This window comes from Rhinoderma darwinii, chromosome 5 (genome assembly GCF_050947455.1).
Source record: "Rhinoderma darwinii isolate aRhiDar2 chromosome 5, aRhiDar2.hap1, whole genome shotgun sequence".
Lineage (NCBI taxonomy): Eukaryota > Metazoa > Chordata > Amphibia > Anura > Rhinodermatidae > Rhinoderma > Rhinoderma darwinii.
In genome coordinates, this window is record NC_134691.1 from 299043731 (window position 1) to 299064887 (window position 21157).

The 21157-nt window shown below is 40.2% G+C and overlaps 1 protein-coding gene across 1 annotated transcript in view; it reads left to right on the forward strand.

Moving 5' to 3' along the window:
- Window positions 1-5712: 5712 nt before the first annotated feature.
- Window positions 5713-21157, forward strand: part of LOC142652004 (sodium channel protein type 5 subunit alpha-like) — a 358710-nt gene continuing 343265 nt past the window's right edge. The window contains exon 1 of the mRNA XM_075827343.1: window positions 5713-6659. The gene's annotated coding sequence lies outside the window, so the exon portion shown is untranslated. The remainder of the gene's footprint in view (window positions 6660-21157) is intronic.

Here is a 21157-nt window from a genome sequence, read left to right on the forward strand (position 1 = left end):
TACTCCTACTACTAACATAGCAACCAATACATATTCTATTACTACTACTACTACTACTACTACTACTACTACTACTACTATAGTAACCAATACCTATTCCAGGGGCATAACTAGGAAAGACTGGGCCCCATAGCAAACTTTTGACTGGGGCCCCCCCTCCGCTGGGTATCACACAACCCCCCCCTTGTAGATAGTGCCTCCCTATATATTCCGCCACACAGCGCCCCTATAGATAGCACCATACAGCCCCCTGTAGATAACGTCATACAGCCCTCCCCTGTAGATAACGCCATACAGACCCCCCTGTAGATAACGCTATACAGCCCCCCTGTAGATAACGCCATACAGCCGCCCCCTGTAGATAACGCCATACAGCCCTCCCCTGTAGATAACGCCATACAGCCCCAGTGTAGATAACGCCATACAGCCCTCCCCTGTAGATAGCGCCATACAGCACCCCCTGTAGATAACGCCATACAGCCCCCCTGTAGATAACGCCATACAGCCCCCCTGTAGATAACGCCATACAGCCCCCCTGTAGATAACGCCATACAGCCCCCCTGTAGATAACGCCAGACAGCCCCCCCTGTAGATAACGCCAGACAGCCCCCAGTAGATAACACCATACAGCCCTAAACCCCCCCCTGTAGGTAACGCCATGCAGCCCCCAACAAAAAACGGCCTATAGTTTGTCCTACAATAGAGATGTATCCCCTATCCACAGGATAGGGGATACATGTGTGATCGCTGGCAGCGATAAGGAGAACAGGGGACCGAAAGTCCCCCGAAGTTCTCCATGACAAACCTCGGACTTCTGGCGTCTGCGACCATTGCGCAAGTCATTTCTATGGAGCTGCAGACAGACCCCGGAAGTCCGAGGTTTGTCATGGAAGAACTTTGGGGACTTCCGGTCCCCTGTTCTCCTTATCGCTGCCAGCGATCACACATGTATCCCCTCTCCTGTGGATAGGGGATACATCTCTTTTGTAGGAACAACCCCTTCAGTTGCGTCGCACTGTAGCAGCCATAGTGGCTGCTAGCGGAGCCTCCGGCCATGGTGGGGGCCCGTGCCGGCGGGCGAAGCGGGCCCCCTCGTGCTGCGGGCCCAGTAGCAGCCACTACGGCTGCTACTGCGGTAGTTATGCCACTGCCAGGCATCATACCCTACATACAATGTGTCCTTCATATAGCTAGCACCAGGCATCATACCCTACATTACATAAAATGTGTCTTTCATATAGTTGGCACAAGGCTACCATCATAGCCCTGCAAGAAGCCAGGGTCGTCACATGCTCTACCTGAACCATAAGGACATGATGATTTCAGCTTTGTCTTTGTGAATTTACATGAATTTATACTTTTTGAGTTCTAAACATAGAATGTTTAATACAAAAATAACAGACTCCATGTGAACCGGCGCTCTGAGTGCAGCTGGACACCTCTGTTCCCGCTCCCAGCTGTGGGTGGTCAGTCACTTCCAAATAACATATAACAGGGTTGTGTCACCCCAAACTGCGCTTCTCCAGCCAGCGGAGGCCAAGAATAACAGGGCACAGAATGGTGGTCAGCCCCACGGTACATGCTGAGTGTGGGAACAGAAAGAGTCTACACGGCAAGGTCAGACACATGTTAAGCCTCCTGTAAGCCTCTACCTCCTGTAATACTCGCAAGGAGCCCAGAGCAAAGAGAAATTGCTCTGCAAATATCAATCACATGACGGGACAGTGGATCCGAGCTCACCACACATCTGCTCCTTGTGCTATTGTCTGCAGGTTACAAAAGACGGAGAGCAACACATGACTGCAGGATCACACATAGTGGCCTCCGCCCCCTGTCCGCTCCACCGCCTGAGCTCTCCCCCTACCACCTATCGCCGTCCTATTCAACTGTGGCAGACTATCAGCGCACAGTGTGCAGTGCAGTGGCTATTAACGGGCCCCGCCCCCGGATGCCTAGTGAAACGTTAGTGATGCTACTACTAGGCATGAGGGGACCCGTGCCTCCAGGCCTGGCACATAATGTAATGTGCCTGTCAGGGCGACACGGGCCCCCCCATGCCGCGGGCCCCGTAGCAGCTGCTACGGCTGCTACTGTGGTAGTTACGCCACTGACCTATTCTATTACCACTACTACTACTACAAATATAGTAACCAATACCTATTCTATTACTACTACTACTAATATAGTAACCAATACCTATTCTATTACTCCTACTACTACTACTAATATAGCAACCAATACATATTCTATTACTACTACTACTACTACTACTATAGTAACAAATACCTATTCTATTACTACTAATATAGTAACCAATACCTATTCTATTACTACTACTAATATAGTAACCAATACCTATTCTATTACTCCTACTACTACTACTACTACTACTACTAACATAGCAACCAATACATATTCTATTACTACCACTACTACTACTACCACTACTACTACTATAGTAACTAATACCTATTCTATTACTACTACTACTACTACTACTACTACTACTACTAATATAGTAACCAATACCTATTCTATTAGTCCTACTACTACTACTAATATAGTAACCAATACCTATTCTATTAGTCCTACTACTACTACTACTACTACTACTACTACTACTACTAACATAGCAACCAATACATATTCTATTACTACTACTACTACTACTACTACTACTACTACTATAGTAACCAATACCTATTCTATTACTACTACTACTACTACTACTACTACTACTACTACTACTACTACTACTATAGTAACCAATACCTATTCTATTACTACTACTACTACTACTACTACTGCTACTACTAACATAGTAACCAATACCTATTCTATTACTACTACTAATATAGTAACCAATACCTATTCTATTACTCCTACTACTACTACTACTACTACTACTAATATAGTAACCATTACCTATTCTATTACTCCTCCTACTACTACTACTACTAATAATATAGTAACCAATACCTATTCTACTACTACTACTACTACTACTACTACTACTACTACTATAGTAACCAATACCTATTCTATTACTACTACTAACATAGCAACCAATACATATTCTATTACTACTACTACTACTACTACTACTACTACTACTACTACTACTACTACTACTAATATAGTAACCATTACCTATTCTATTACTCCTCCTACTACTACTACTACTAATAATATAGTAACCAATACCTATTCTACTACTACTACTACTACTACTACTAACCAATACCTATTCTATTACTACTACTACTACTAACATAGCAACCAATACATATTCTATTACTACTACTACTACTACTACTATAGTAACCAATACATATTCTATTACTACTACTACTACTACTATAGTAACTAATACCTATTCTATTACTACTACTACTACTACTACTACTACTACTAATATAGTAACCAATACCTATTCTATTAGTCCTACTACTACTACTACTACTACTACTACTAATATAGTAACCAATACCTATTCTATTAGTCCTACTACTACTACTACTACTACTACTAACATAGCAACCAATACATATTCTATTACTACTACTACTACTACTACTACTACTATAGTAACCAATACCTATTCTATTACTACTACTACTACTACTACTACTACTACTACTACTATAGTAACCAATACCTATTCTATTACTACTACTACTACTACTACTACTACTACTACTACTGCTACTACTAACATAGTAACCAATACCTATTCTATTACTACTACTAATATAGTAACCAATACCTATTCTATTACTCCTACTACTACTACTACTACTACTACTAATATAGTAACCATTACCTATTCTATTACTCCTCCTACTACTACTACTACTACTAATAATATAGTAACCAATACCTATTCTACTACTACTACTACTACTACTACTACTACTACTACTACTACTAACATAGCAACCAATACATATTCTATTACTACTACTACTACTACTACTACTACTACTACTACTACTACTATAGTAACCAATACCTATTCTATTACTACTACTAACATAGCAACCAATACATATTCTATTACTACTACTACTACTACTACTACTACTACTAATATAGTAACCATTACCTATTCTATTACTCCTCCTACTACTACTACTACTACTAATAATATAGTGACCAATACCTATTCTACTACTACTACTACTACTACTACTACTATAGTAACCAATACCTATTCTATTACTACTACTACTACTAACATAGCAACCAATACATATTCTATTACTACTACTACTACTATAGTAACCAATACATATTCTATTACTACTACTACTACTACTACTGCTAATATAGTAACCAATACCTATTCTATTACTACTATTACTACTACTACTACTAACCAATACCTATTCTATTACTACTACTAACATAGTAACCAATACCTATTCTATTACTACTATTACTACTACTACTACTAACCAATACCTATTCTATTACTACTACTAACATAGTAACCAATACCTATTCTATTACTACTACTACTACTACTACTACTACTTTAATGAGTGTCAATGAGCACTTTATCTCACAAAAAACAAAATAATAAAACTTAACAGACAATTTTCCATATTGGTAAATTCCAAAATAATTTTTTACCATATAGCTCTGTTTGCTACCCTATGAAAAAAACAAAAACAACATGCTATGCTCTATCGGATGCTGTTTGCCAATTCCCCCCAATAGAAGTCAATGGAGAAAAATCACATCCATTTTTATAGAGCCATGTAAGAACTGCCATATGGGTAGATTGTCTCTCCTGAAATATTGTCAAGAAGGACTGTTTTGAAAGCAGGAAACTTCACTACCCATATGTTATCTACACCGAGTACATAAGTAAGGCTCTATTCACATCACATATGAGCCTTCCTACCAACAAATATGCCAGGAGTATTCTGTGACGTATACCTCTGATGTTAGGCTCTGACGTATGCCACATATATGTATACAGTGGCATGCATCGCTCATATGCTCCTATGTCAAAAAATTGTAAAGCGCGTGGTATGCATTTTTTTGTGCACAATGCCTCTGCTTAGAGAAGTGTAGTAGACCGCTTTTCTATAAAGCAGAAAACAAAAGGTATACTGATGTATATCAGCCTGACAGAGGCAAAAAGTACACTAATTTGGCTTCCGTCTGGTGAATGGAGCCCTATGGATACGTAAATGCTGAGAAGGCTCAAATATAATGTGAACAGAACCTAACTTTTACAGAAACCGGAATGCCTTATGGAAACAAATGGTAAAAGCAAAAGGTACCACAAAGAACTTCACATTTTTATAGATGTACCATTTTTTTATATTGACCAAAATATATTTCCATGTAGAGGGGTTGTTATACAATTGTTCCGTCAGTGAATAGATATATACTGGTTTGATTACAACGAATTTTTTATGTCTACTTTTACAAATAAGGTTTAAAAACAGGTATAGCGTTTGTGTATAATGTGTATATTTTAATTTTATATTTGTTTTTTTTTAACACAGAATTGTTTCTGTGACTACCACTAGGTGGCGACATAACTCCAGCCTAGAAATTACTTCTAAATTAGTTGCGGTAGGAGGTTTAGGGAAGGGAGTGACTAGAGCTTGGAGAATCTTCTAGCTTGACATCTTTCTAGTCCCCTGCTGTCCCTATTATAATGATTACATGTTAAAGCTCACACCTGCACTGGGTATTCATTGTCAGGTGGAGCTTGTGATTTCTGGATGACAGTAAAGCACTTTGATAGCAACATCAGCTAGATGAACAGGATGAAGACAACACAACTAGAGTTTTGCAGGATTTGTGGTTGATGCTTTAAAGTTTCTTATTGTGGAATGATATTTATGCAACTTCTGGGATGATCCAGGAGACTTAATGAAGGAAGAAGTCATGATGAGTCTACCAGGAAAGTTGGATGCATGGGTTTTGGTGTTGGTTTATAGACCTCTTCCATGAAATCCACCTATTTCTCTTGACTTGCGGAGTTATATGACCATTACTAACCTTGAATTGACTGTAGCAAGAAATCCTGTTTAGAAGGTCATTAGAGTAACCTGGAGATATCTTAATTTGTGTCCACCTGGAAACTAAAGGGTTGGGCTTCAAGGAGCTGCACTACCAAGACTGTCAAGGAGCTTTATGGTGTCTGATTCTTCATCACATTCATGCACAGGACTCCTTCAGTATTGGAGGGAACATGGAATTCCTTAAAAAATTTGGAAGACCAATTGTTGGTGCCTGATAAGAGTGAGACCTCCCAGCCCTGTAAGTGTTGGAGGCAGCTGCTGCCAGGCTCATTCTTAGGGAGTGGTTACCTTGAGACCAGTCCTGAGCTGCTGATCAGAGATCACACAGAGGGTTTCCAGTCATACAAGCCTCAGCAGGTAACTAATCCCCCCTCCTCCTCTGGACCAACAAAAGCTCCTACTTGCCCTCCTCATTTTTATAGATCAACCTGGCATAGAGCAGCTGCTGGGGGGGGGGCGGACTCCCCCTCATTTTGTGCCTCCCACAAAAGCAACATGAGCTGGGTCTTTAATTGGACTAAACATCAGGGCTAGAGCAGAACAGTTTGTGGACTTTATCCCAGAATTTATCTACAGATCTAGGCAATTCTGTAGACCTACTTGACAAGCACTGTAAGTATCTGATCTTCTTCTATAGTAGTAAAGCCTTGACTTCTTCAGTCTTGCTCATCCAGAATAAGTCACCAGCTCCATAAATGAATTAATTAGCATTATTCATTGCAATAACACTTGACCTTCAAGCCTTAGTAAACTTGTGCGAGCAGAGATATTACTTATACTCAGACCTTTACATGTAATTGATACTTGTAAACCTGCCAATTCAAAGCTGGAAGTAAGGCAGCACATAGAATAGACATAGAACACAGATCTGGAAGACATCTCAGACTTTGTGTAAAGTATCAGCAGAGAACCTACTTTAGCATCAGGGTTTTCTGCATTCAGCTGTACCCTCCTTACATGGAGAATTAAAATCCATTATCACATAGTTTTTTGCTCCTTCCACAATAATTACTATTCAATTGGATTACATGTGATGGGTGCAAAAGGCAAGCAGAAGTTGTTATCCAGCTGTACAGTATAGAGCTCATCCTGCCATGTGATTATGTAACTGAATTATCCTGCAAGGATTGCTGCTGGCTGCGCTGCTCCCTCAATGCATTGATCTCATCTTATAACGTATGATTCACTGGGATGTGTCTGTCATTGCTCCTAGTGATAGTATTATAATCAGACAATGATGAGTACTATTATTATTATTATTATTATTGTGATGTTGTTATAATATTATTATTACTACTGCTACTACTATTATTAATACCATTATTATACTGTTGCTGTTATTAGTCCTATTTGTATTATTATTTCTACGATTGCACTATTATTATTACTATTATAGTGCAGTATTACAGTATGAGTCACTGTGTTGTCTGTCATTGTAGCTAGTGATTATAATCATAGTATTATTATTACTACTATAATACTATTATTCTTACTACTGCTATTACTACTACTATTATCTTATTATTATTATTATTATTATTATTATTATTATTATTACTACTATTATTACCACCACTATAACCACTATTATATTATTATTACTTTTAATCAATGTATTTTTTTTTTATAGTAATTATATTATTTAGGACCAATTCTCTGCAGTTTCTGTAAAGCACCACTGAATATGTAAGGTTAATAAAGTAATGTATCATTATTATTATTATTATGTTTTTATCTTCATCATTATTATTATTATTATTAATAATAATAATATTGTTATAGTAGTAATATTATTTATTTAAAATCAATGTGAGTGTACTATCTGTATAATGCAATTGAATATGTCAGTACTATAAAAAGGATCATAAAGAATATTATAATAATGTAATACTAATACTGATAATAATAATTGTAATAATGATGATGTTTGGTCTTCTGTCAATAGTCAAGAAAACACTTAGCAGATATAGACAGGGCATCATATCAGACGGTATTGTGAAGAGTTCATATTGATTATTGCTTTACCATACAGCAAACTAGAGAATTCTCAATAAAGTGTCATGTTTTCTTTCTCCAGTTACAGTATGAGAAGTAGAGTTGAGGGGATTTATGGAAATACAGTAGTTCATTTCATGGAATACAGATCTAGAGTAATGTATTTCCAGCGGTGTGACATTTACTACAGATGTAGCAGCTGGAATTGTAATTTAACTCTTTCATTTGTGCCCAGAGATTACTCTTTGAGCTCAGGAGGTTTAACTACAGTGCAGTCCTATGTAAAATTACTGTTAACATATAGTATCACATTGACTTGTGTCAATTGACAGCTCTGCTACATCTGTAGTGCATTAAGTCTGTAGTTAGATATAAATGGATGGTGCTGATGTATTCAGATTTGTACACCTGATAGAGAGCCAGAGTCTCTTTATTACATTGTATGGAAGGCTACTAACATGCTGGGAAATGTTAATCAATGTGCGCAACGCCGGAAACTATACGTGATCGGATGGGATCTTACTTACTATCTCCTTCCGGTTCTCTGCTCACGTCTTGTTCCAGGATTATTTAGGATTAATGAACTCTCAGGTCAGGGATTTTCACCTGGTCATTCCCAAGGGGCAGAAATTCAATTCCCCTGGGGGCAGTAATGTGCCGCGTCCGGACATGACTCTGGCTGTAATGTACTGCACTTTTTCCACATGTTTGTTCATTTTTTGATCGTGCTAAAACGATGATGTTTTTTATTGTTAATATTGTCTGTATGGCCAATGTCTATTGAGAAATCTGTGAATCCATTTCAGAGTAGACTTAATGGAGCTTTTTGAAAAATGTGCCCCCCCCAAAAAATTTATTTTCTGTTATCTATGTGCAGTGGATCACTCTTTTGTACATGAATTTTCATAAGGATCTAGTAAATTATCATGTCGTTATTGATCTGTAAAACCGGTTAAATAGTGGTATACTGCAACCACAATGTTTCCCCTATAGGGAAAAAGTTGCAAGCAAACATCGCAAGAAATCCAACATGGTATTTTGCCACGGTCACAAGGTTACATGGCACTTTGCCCAAAGTGTAACACTGAGATGCTGACAGTTGAGTCAATCCGGCAAGTTTACCGCTACTCACGGACGACCCCTTATTATTGTTGAGTCCCAATCTTAGGGAATAATCAAACGGTGCTGCGAATTTTGCTGCAGTTTCACAAAAATGTCATAAAAAAAGCGATTGGACCGCTTTGCGTGAATAGACCCTTAGGGTATGTTCACACGCAGTGAGTAAAAACGTCTGAAAATACGGAGCTATTTTCAGGCGAAAACAGCTCCTGATTTTCAGACGTTTTTGTAACAACTCGCGTTTTTCGTGGCGTTTTTTACGGCCGTTTTTAAATTTGTTTTTCAATGGAGTCAATGAAAAACGCCTCCAAAAACTTCCCAAGAAGTGTCCTGCACTTCTTTTGACGAGCCGTCATTCTACACGCCGTATTTTGACAGCGACGCGTAAAATAAAGGCTCGTGGGAACAGAACATCATAATTCCCATTGAAAGCAATGGGCAGATGTTTTTAGGCGTAATTTGAGACGTAAAACGCCCGAATTACGCCTGAAAACACTGCGTGTGAACATACCCTTATACTGAAGGCACAAAATACAAAAATACAGATATATAAGAGCTGAATTGGCCAGATGAGGGAAAACGTGTGTTATCAGGCAGAGCTGATTGTGATACCAAGGTGTGATCTCTAAGTGCAGGTAATCGTACCGCAATGTACAGATGATACAATGACCAATTCAGCTCCGCTACATCTGCAAATGCTTTTAATATTAAATGCAATTTTGGTATGTTTCAAAGTTCATATTTATATATACAGGAAACAATGTGTTGGTGTATATACTATATGGTCCGAATTTCAGGTTACAGGGTTTTTTGGGGAAGTCTGGTATGATCTGCTGTGTTACACTTGTCATATGCTGACGTTGGCCATATTAAATTACAATGCTCAACTCTAAATGCACTCTGGCAAAGTTGCCCAACCTAGGAAAAATAATGTTCTGCTGGGCAGCCACGTGTAAACGCATCACAGCAGTGTAGGGTAAGAGGTTCTTTACCACCAGTATAACATGGCCACTGGATACAGGCAGAACATCACTTCATTTTTTTATGTTCATTCTTTACACTAAATGACCACAGTAATACACAGGATGGCATAGTTTATATATGTTAATCATGTAATATCTGTTAGAAATGATTGATAAATGACCATATTTATCACAATGCAGGTATGGTTCTTATATTGTTTGATTAATTCATATTTTTATGCTAAGGGTGTTATAGGCCGTCAATGATAGATCTAATCGCTGGTACTCCCACCTATTGCTCCATACAACTCCTCCTCACTGGGTCCCATGTTCTAGTGATAAGGCCTTTTTCACACGAACGTGTCCGTTTTGTGCGTGTAAAAAACACAGCGTTTATCCTGCGTTGCAGTTCCGTGTGACATCCGTGTACGGTGTGTGTCTGCGTTTTTTACGCGCACATGTCATCCTTATGTCACGCGTTTTTCTCGTCAGCAAAAACAACTGAAGGAGGTGTTTTTCTTTTTCTCGTAATTTATTTAGCAACTGTTGCGTGAATCACGCACAGCACACGGATGTGCGTCCGTGTGCTGTCTGTGATTTTCACGCACCCATTGACTTCAATGGGTGCATGATGCGCAATAATCACACAAGTATAGGACATGCAGTGAGGTTCATGCAGCGGACACACGCTGCGGGAAATACACTGAATGTCTGAATGGCCCCATTGAATTGCATAGGTCCGTGTGACGTGCGTTTTTTTAACGCGCGTAACACGGACGTGAAATACGCTTGTGTGAATAAGGCCTAATTGGGAGTCCCAACGGTCCCCACCAATCTAAGGGTATGTGCACACACACTAATTACGTCCGTAATTGACGGACGTATTTCGGCCTCAAGTACCGGACCGAACACAGTGCAGGGAGCCGGGCTCCTAGTATCATATGCACTGTGTTCGGTCCGGTACTTGCAGCCGAAATACGTCCTTCAATTACGGACGTAATTAGTGTGTGTGCACATACCCTAAGATTGTTCACACGCACTAATTACGGACGTAATTCGGGCGTTTTTGCCCGAATTACGTCCGAAAATAGCGCCTCAATAGCGCTGACAAACATCTGCCCATTGAAAGCAATGGGCAGACGTTTGTCTGTTCACATGAGGCGTAAATAGACGCCCGCGTCAAAGAAGTGACCTGTCACTTCTTTGGCCGTAATTGGAGCCGTTATTCATTGACTCCAATGAATAGCAGCGCCAATTATGTCCGTAATGGACGCGGCGTTCAAGCGACTGCACATGCCGTTACGGCTGAAATTACGGGGATGTTTTCAGGCTGAAACATCCCCGTAATTTCAGCCGTTACGGACGCCCTCGTGTGAACATACCCTGACACTTATCTCTATCCTGTGGAATACCCCTTTCTATGCTATATATAGTAAAGTTCATCTAGGTTGCTAGTTACAATTATATATAGTGTTTACATGGTATCTGTCCCCAGAAGACCCTTTAATTGTAAACGGACTCATCATTTTTCACAGTTGGAGCATTAGGGGAACTCTTAGGTTATGTTATAGATGGTGTAAATCTAAACTGTCAGTCTGATGATGGAAACTCCAATTTCTCTTTTAAACGAACGCAAAAATGCCTTTTTGCCATAGGCAGGATTTTCCATGTAAAAAAATAATCATAGTTAGGCCTCATTCGGTTCCATGTTAAGGCCATAACACACGTACCTGCCGTGGTTCAACTGAACCGAACTTGGATCACCAAAGACTCCTATAGTAATTGAACTTCGGTTCAGTTGATCCACGGGAGGTCCGGTTGTTTCTGCTGCGATATGAAGTATTAGGATCCATTCAGACGAACGTGAATAACGTCCGTGTGCTGCGAGTGATTTCCATGATTTCAATGGGGCCATTCACACATGCATGAGTTTTCACGCAGCGAGAGTCCTCTGCGTGAAGCTCACTGCATGTCCTATATTTGTGTTTCTTCACTCACTTAAGTGCCCATTGAAGTTTACGGGTTCGTGAAAACCACGTACTGCACACGTATGCACATCCGTGTGCTGTGCGTGAATTGCGCGTGAATCTGATACGCTCGTGTGAATGAGGCCTGAGGGTATGTTCACACGGCTTATTTACGGACGTAATTCGGGCATTTTACGCCTCGAATTACGTCAGAAAATGCGCCTTGATAGCGTTGGCAAACATCAGCCCATTGAAAGCAATGGGCTGATGTTTGTCTGTTCACACGAGGCGTATATTTACGCGTCGCGGTCAAAAGACGGCGCGTAAATAGACGCCCGCGCTAAAGAAGTGTCATGTCACTTCTTCAGACGTAAATGGAGCCGTTTTCCATGGACTCCATGGAAAACCAGCTCCAGTTACGTCCGTAATGGACGCGGCGTTCAAGCGCCTGCACATGCCGTTACGGCTGAAATGACGGGGCTGTTTTCTCCAGGAAACAGCCCCGTAATTTCGGCCGTTACGGACGCTGCCGTGTGAACATACCCTAACAGTCATTTGAATGAGGCCTTAGGCTACATTCAAATGAGTGTATCCACGCACAGCACACGGACAAGTTTTACGCTCGTCTGAATGAGCCCTTAGAAGAAAGATGTTATCAGAAAGTTCTGATACTGAATTAATATCAAATTATTCATCTTTTTGTCAGGGAATGTTTACATCTATGTCTAAGGGCCCTTTTACACCGGTCAATTATAGGGCAAACGAGAGTTCACAGAACTCTTGCTCCCGATCATTACCCTATGTAAACGCTCGTTTATCGGCTGATTGTATGGTTTATGCAGCTGAACATTTTCTTGTTGTTGGCATCACATCTCCCTGTGTAAATAGGGAGACGGGCTGCCGACATGAAAGAAATGCATGGGGACGAGCGATGGTAGTAACGAGCGCTCGTCCCCATACATAGCTCTTTGTGAAAGGAGGAAACGAGCACCGATCAACGAGCTGTCTCGTTGATCGGCGCTCGATTACACGGCCCACATCAGTGGTGTAACTTGAAGCTCCTGGGCCCCAATGCAAAACCTGTAACAGGGCCCCTGCCATCACTTACCATTTATAGTATTGATGTCCTCTTATGTGACCTTTGAACCCCATGAGGTACCAGGGCCGGGTGTGTCTACTACCACCGCCCACCCCACCTATAGTTATACCACTGATGCTTATATTTCTTCTTTGGTGTGGAAGATATACAATATATGGGGGCAATATAGGAGACATTGTAATAGCAGTGTTCGCAGAGAAGAATTCTGTGCTAATTACGACCCTGAGAAGAATCGTCATTGTTTCTCTGGGATCTTAGGTATTTATTCTTTAATGAGGACTGACTAGAATCTATCAACAATACAGGGAAGATTACCTGGACACTGACAGGAAGACCAATATTCACTGATGGAAGTTTGGGAGTTCATGGGCAGAGTGTTTTAGGAAGAGATGCCTATAGAACCTGCCATATACATTTGTTTAATTGCCTCACTCCAGGCTCCAGAACCGAGAAGCGAACTCTGTCAGTGATAATTCTCTGTTTGAGCACTGAATAATTACATTGGGAAATTCAGTGACAATTCATGGAGATGTATGAAAACCTGATTGGTTGCTATGGGCTACTGCTCCACTTCTCTTTTGCACCGATTGCACCGTCATAAAACTTTACTTGCGTTTTTACTGGAATTTCCCTTTGCTAAATCTATGAGATCAGTTAGACACCTTAAAAAGTTATTTTTCTAACAAAAGCCTGTTTCGCAGTGCGGACACCATGTGTTTACAGAGATTCATTGAGACCATGCCACAATTTTTCTGTTGGATTTCATATGCCTCTTACATGAAGTAAAGGACTCGTACCCTATGGCAGCCCTATTATGGTTCCGTAAAAAAGAGCCAGGTTCATACAGAGGTTTTTTTAGCATTTAAATCTGCACCTGAAAAATGCCTACAAAAATACCTGCAGTGTTTCTTTGTGGTGTTTTAAGTGTTTTTTTTTTTTAAATAATCTCTTTTGTACATGCAGTTTTTTAATGCTATTTTTAAAGACTATTGAAGTCTATAGGGAAAAAATGTCACAAAAAACGACAAAAAAACAAACGCCACAGACGCTAAAAAAAAGAAAAAACAAAATGACCAAAACATTATGTGTAAAGATATTCTTACATTACTATAGACTAACACTTTTGGTTTTGAAAAAGAAAATTCACACCGTTTCCATTTTGCGCGCGTAAAAAACGCAGCGTTTTTCCTGCACTGCAGTTCCGCGTCACACCCGCGTACGGTGCGTGTCTGTGTTTTTTACGCGCATATCTCATCTGTATCTCACGCGTTTTTTACGTCAGCAAACTAAGCTGAAGGTGGTTTTTTTCCCTCATCATTTCTTTAGCAACAGTGGCATGAAAAAGGCATGGCACATGGATGTGCGTCCGTGTGCTGTCCGTGATTTTCACGCACCCATTGACTTCAATGGGTGCGTGATGCACAAGAAACGCACAAGTATAGGACATGCTGTGAATTTCACGCAGCGGACACACTCTGCGTGAAAAACACTGAATGTCCCCATTGGATTGCATAGGTCCGTGTGACGTCCGTTGTTTTAACGCTCGTAACACGGACGTGAAATACGCTCAAGTGAATAAGGCCTTAACAATGTGTGTGAATTTGGCCTAAATGACATTATTGAGACCCAAAACATTAAAAACAATTAGGACAGGGCTACAAGGCAACTTTTTGCAGCTTTTTTACCAATAGGAATTAACTACACCACACAACATATGGGACTCCATGTGGTCGCAATGGCTTCTAAAAGTGGCAATCGCCTACAACTTTTTTCAACGCGACACTGTCGCATGGCCCTTTTGTATCAATCATATACACTAGTTAACAAAAATTTCCTCTGCCGACCAGAAGCTTCATAGCTATAACACTATATAACTTACTGTTGACTACTTTAGAAGGTTAGGGGTCACATTGGTAGAAATTGTAGCATAATCCAAGTCTTAACCAATGAGAACATTTATTACTAAATGGTAGAATGCAGAACTGCAATTAGCAATGACTTAGCACCTAGATCTTTGCTAGATCCAATTTCCATGTTCATATTTAACAGCTGGACCACCAAATAGCCTAATACCATTTTACAAAACTAGTTTTCATCCTTTGTCTTTTTCATTTTGCCATATCATATTTCCAGTAAATTCACACACTTTGTCTGAGGGATCTGAGATATCCATACATAGATGTATCCGAGAGTCCTTCCTGCCTTTAAATGCCAGCTCAGATTTATTGTTCACTTTCTTGGCACAACCACCGAACATGGGTAATGACTTGGACAGACTCGAGTGTGTCTAAATGACATTGATAGTTTAATAGGGTATTTCAGATCTATGTAACACATTTTATTGTCCAGGTCTTCACAGTGAACATGGCTTAGCTTCTCCTGAACCATCATGTTTCCATGTTAGTTAAAACCACAAAATGTGAGAGAACAGGTTGTATTGATCCAGAAGACATCGAATATTCTACATTTAGTATTCTTAGATGGCAGCTCATTGTTAAATCATCCTTGGTTTGACCGCTCCTGACTTTAAAAAAGTTGGTATAAAGTATAAAATATTTGCAAAATTAATTTTTTTTGAAAAAATTGATACTTTTGTTGCAAATTTCAGAAATTCTAACTACCTCCTATAAGGTAGTCCTTTGAAAGACCTATATAAGATTATTTGACTATGCTGTAAGGTGATTTTTATTGTTTATATTTGTAAACCTTGCGTGAAATCCATCATACTTGCATTTATTTGGCCCTGATTAGATCCGGGACTTCTCAGTTTGTAGAGTAGATTTGAGTCATTATTTTGTCCAGCACTTTGCTGTGGGCAATTGTTGACATGAAGAGTTCTTTGGTATGCAGCTTTCATACCCTGTGGCTAAGGTGTAGATTAAAGGTCAGGTGTCCATTAGCTGGCCTCTACATGCCCCTACATTGTACAGACATCACTGGACTCCTAGACATGATCTTACTGGTTTCTGTGGACTGTATTTTCTAAAAATGACCAGATTCTTGACATGCCAGTTTGGAGGAGCACTTGTATAAGGCCAGTTGCCCTCATTTATCATCAAAGAAAATCAAAAACATTTCAGATGTTAGGAGTTATACATAATACACATACCGTATTTTTCGGACTATAAGACGCAGTTTTTGGCAAGGATCAATCTTGCTAACAAGTCCCTGCATCTTATAGCCAGCAGTCAAGGGACCGGACAGCGCCGGGCCCCCTGACCTCTTCTTACTTAACCCCCTTCCTGAGCCATGATGTGCCGGCACATCATGGAGCGGGGAGGGGATGTTTGGAGCGGAGTGGGCTCACGTGCTGAGCCCGCTCCATACACTGCAGATGTCAGCTGTGTTTTACAGCTGACACGCTGCTCTAACAGCCAGGAACAGCGATGGCGTTTTTCCTGGCTGTTTAACTAGTTAAGTGCTGCTGTCAATAGCGACCGCAGCATTTACTGCCATTCACTTCTATGGGAGTTACGTCAATAGCATAGCTCAGCGAGTTACGCTGTTTCTGTAACTCATTCATGTATTGTACCAGCGATCTAATGATCGCTGGTTCAAGTCCCCTAGGGGAACTAATAAAATATGTAAAAAAAACAAAGTTAGATACATTTTCAGGAGTGTAAACGATGAAAAATTATAAGTTATGGCTCTCAGAATGTGGTGAAACCGAACAAATAATTTTTTTTTTAACCAATAGTTTTCTTTTATAACTATTTTCTGTTGTATAAAACCTGGGTGTGTCTTATAGTCAGGTGTGTCCTATAGTCTGACAAATACGGCAATGTGCAAATACGCCAGCAATACTTTATTTTAGTGTTTTGGTTTTTATTTTAATGCTGGATTCCTTCCACCAAATAATTATAATATAGTAAAGCATGTGATCCCAAATGTATGCCCCTCCTCAAAACAGATCGAAATAATTGTTTTCATGTTCTTACACTGACCACATAGTACACCTGCTGATGCCTATAACATACCCCCATAGGATCCAGTCATTCTGTTTTAGCCTTATTATGTGACATATACTCTATCATCTTCTAGTCTTTGGTCTTCTGGTTCAGAGAAAGAATCAGCTAAAGTGCCAAGGGTTTGTCCTCTGCCAAGAGGCATCTTAATTTGCATACATCGAGTGCACTATCTTTCGCTGATGTGGTTTAGGGGTCCCTAAGGCTAGAAAGTTTTAGAAGTCTAAATATTTTTATAATGTTGCATAATGCGTCTGACTTGTTTCAGCCGTACAAGCGGACCGTCGATCAACTGCAGAGGGGAGGAGCTTGAGCATAAGATGCAGGACACTTCCTGGTTCGGCAGACACTGCGTGCGGCAGAATAAATCTCCTTTTTACTTAGATAGTATGGTGCTACCTGGTTTGGGTTTTATTTTTACAATGTTTAACATGCAGGAAAAATCACATGTTAACTATATTCTGCGGGTCACTGCGATTAAAGCAGTAACCTGAAATGTAATAGTTCAGATCATTAGGGATCTTTTTATTGTTTATATTTTTGACATAATAAATGGAAAAATCTTTTTTTATGTCTTTTCTTAGTCCCACTAGAGGACTTGAACATGTGATCATTTGTATAACACACTTCCATACTTCAGTATTGCAGTGTATTGGCCTGTCAATATTAATTTATTAAGCCTAGGAGTGCTAGGATGGCAGACCTGAGGGCCTGCATTAGGAGTGCCTGGCTGGCAGCCCCCCGCAAGCGCCTTACAGAGGGGGCAATCGTGTAACAGAGGGAGCCCCCTACCTCTGTCTAACCCAGGGGTGGGCAAACTTTTTGACTCGCGGGCCACAATGGGTTCTAAAATTTGACAGAGGGGCCGGGCCAGGAGCATTTGGAGGGAGTGTTTGGGCCGGATATACTAAAGCATTAAATGTAGTGTGTGCAAACCTCATAGCACAGTAAGAACACTACAACCCAATTTATTAACTGTCTTTCAAATGTGAAAAATAGCCCTTATCAGTTAATAAATTTGTCTCAAGGAATATGCAAGATATGGCATTTACATACTATTTCGCAGATACTGGGAGGAGGAAATGTAAATAGATTAAAATAACATACGCAATGTGATTTATCAAGAAAAAAGTTCTGTTGACTCTGTAAATTAGCTGCCAACCTCTGAGCAGTAGCCGCCCGTTCTTGTGTTGACTGCTTGCTAGCATAGTTTGCATGCTTCGTGGCAAAGTGACGGCTGATATTGTACTCTTTGAAAACCGAAGGGCTTAATGGTGACGTGAAACGAAGTGAAAATGAAAGTGAAATAAAGAGAAATACGCGCCACATTAACCCCTTAATGACCGGGCCATTTTGCACGTTAATGACCAAGGATTATTTTTTGTTTTTCCACGGTCGCATTCCAAGAGTCGTAACTCTTTTTTTATTCCGTCGACATAGCCGTATAAGGGCTTGTTTTTTCCGGGACGAGTTGTATTTTGTAATTGCACCATTTTTAGATGCTTATAATATATTGGTTAACTTTTATTAACTTTATTTTAGGAGAGAATTGAAAATAAGCAGCTATTCCAGCATTAATTTTCACGTTATAAATTTACGCCGTTTACTATGCAGCGTAAATAACATGTTCACTTTATTCTATGGGTCGGCACGATTACAGGGATACCAAATATGTAAAGGTTTTATATGTTTTTCCTACGTTTGCACAATAAAAAGCCTTTTAGAAAAAAATTACTTGTTTTTGCATCGCCGCATTCCAAGAGCCGTCATTTTTTTATTTTTCCGTTGATGTGGCCGTACGTGGGATTGATTTTTGCGGGACAATGTGTAGTTTTCATTAGTACTATTTTGGGGTACATAGGACTTATAGATGAACTTTTATTTTATTTTTTATGGGGGGAATGGGAGAAAAGAGAGAATTTTGCCGTTGTTTTTTGCGTTTTCTTTGGACGCCGTTCATCCGGCGGTTTAATTAATGTGTTCATTTTATTGGTCAAGATGTTACGATCGCGGGGATACCATATATGTGTATGTGTGATTTGTTTTGACCGTTTTATTAAATAAAACCACTTTTTGGGGCAAAAAAGTAGTTTTATTTGACTTTGACTGTAATTTTTTTTATTTTTTTTTTCACAAACTTTATTTAACGGTTTTACTTTTTTTTTTTTAGTCCCACCAGGGGACTTCACTATGCGATGTGCCGATGTGCCGATCGCATATATAATGCTTTGGTATACTTCGTATACCAAAGCATTATTGCCTGTCAGTGTAAAACTGACAGGCAACCTGTTAGGTCATGCCTCTGGCATCGCCTAACAGGCAGATGCTGAAGACAGACCTGGGGGTCTTTGTTAGACCCCCGGCTGTCATGGAAACCCGACGGCGACCCGCGATTTGTTTGCGGGGGCGCCGATCGGGAGACAGAGGGAGTTCCCCCCTCTGTCAAACACATTAAATGCCGCTGTCACTGTTGACAGCGGCATTTAATGGGTTAAACTGCCGGAATCGGCGCGTGCTTCGATTCCGGCAGTTGCAGCAGGAGCCAGGCTGTGTATAACAGCCGTGCTCCTGCCGCCGATCGCGTGTGTACACTGGCAGTACCCGCGCGATCACAGGACGGATATATCCGTCCTCCTGCGCGAACTAGCAGCTGCTGAGGACGGATATATCTTGGACAAGTTCGGCGGGCCGGATTAAAAAGCCTAACGGGCCGTATGTGGCCCGCGGGCCGTAGTTTGCCCATGTCTGGTCTAACCGTTTAGATGCTGCGGCATTGAATGTTTAAAAAAGCCAATGCAGCAGGGTGTCAGCTGTATGTCACAGCTCATGAGCCCGACACGTTCTGCTGTAACGGTATGACAGATGGCGCCAAGGGGTTAAATTCTTATGTGTGTGTATCTCACTTATGGTGATGTCATTACTGTGCCAAATCAAACAGGCATTGCCTCCAGTATAAGTATTTGTGTTATGTAATGTGCATTCCAGAGTACTGACTGCCTGGGCTTTAGACCTTCACATGACTTTTATGTACTGCCCTATATACATCCTCCTTAGTTCTTTTATCATTTTTATTTCTATGTTTATATTGCTGCCATGCATTAATAGTATCTGGTTGAGATGAGTTGTAACTTTTACGTTTTATATTAAAGAGGCTCTGTCACCACATCATAAGTGGCCTATCTTCTACATAATGTGATTGGCGCTGTAATGTAGATTACAGCAGTGTTTTTTATTTAGAAAAACTATCATTTTTGACGGAGTTATGACCTATTTTAGCTTTATGCTAATGAGTTTCTTAATAGACAACTGGGAGTGTTTTACTTTTTGACCAAGTGGGCGTTGTACAGAGGAGTGTATGACGCTGACCAATCAGTGACCAATCAGCGTCATGCACTTCTCTCCATTTACACAGCACATAGTAATCTTACTAGATCACTATGTGCAGCCACATACACACACACACGAACGTTACTCAAGTGTCCTGACAATGAATATACATTACCTCCAGCCAGGACGTGATGTCTATTCAGAATCCTGACACTTCGGTAACGTTTGTGTGAGATTTACAGCAAGGCAAGCATAAACTTGTTTTAAATGGCAGTTTACAGTGTAATCTCGCGAGATTACACTTGCCTTGCTGTAAATCTCACACAAACGTTAGTGAAGTGTCAGGATTCTGAATAGACATCACGTCCTGGCTGGAGGTAATGTATATTCACTGTCAGGACACTCGAGTAACGTTAATGTGTGTGTATGTGGGTGCAAATAGTGATCTAGTAAGATTACTATGTGCTGTGTAAATGAATGAAGAGAAGTGTATGACGCTGATTGGTCAGCGTCATACACTTCTCTCTACAATGCCCACTTGGTCAAAAAGTAAAACACGCCCAGTTGTCCATTAAGAAAGTCTTTATCATAAATCTAAAATAGGTCATAACTCCGTCAAAAATGATCGTTTTTCTAAATAAAAAACACGGCTGTAATCTACATTACAGCACCAATC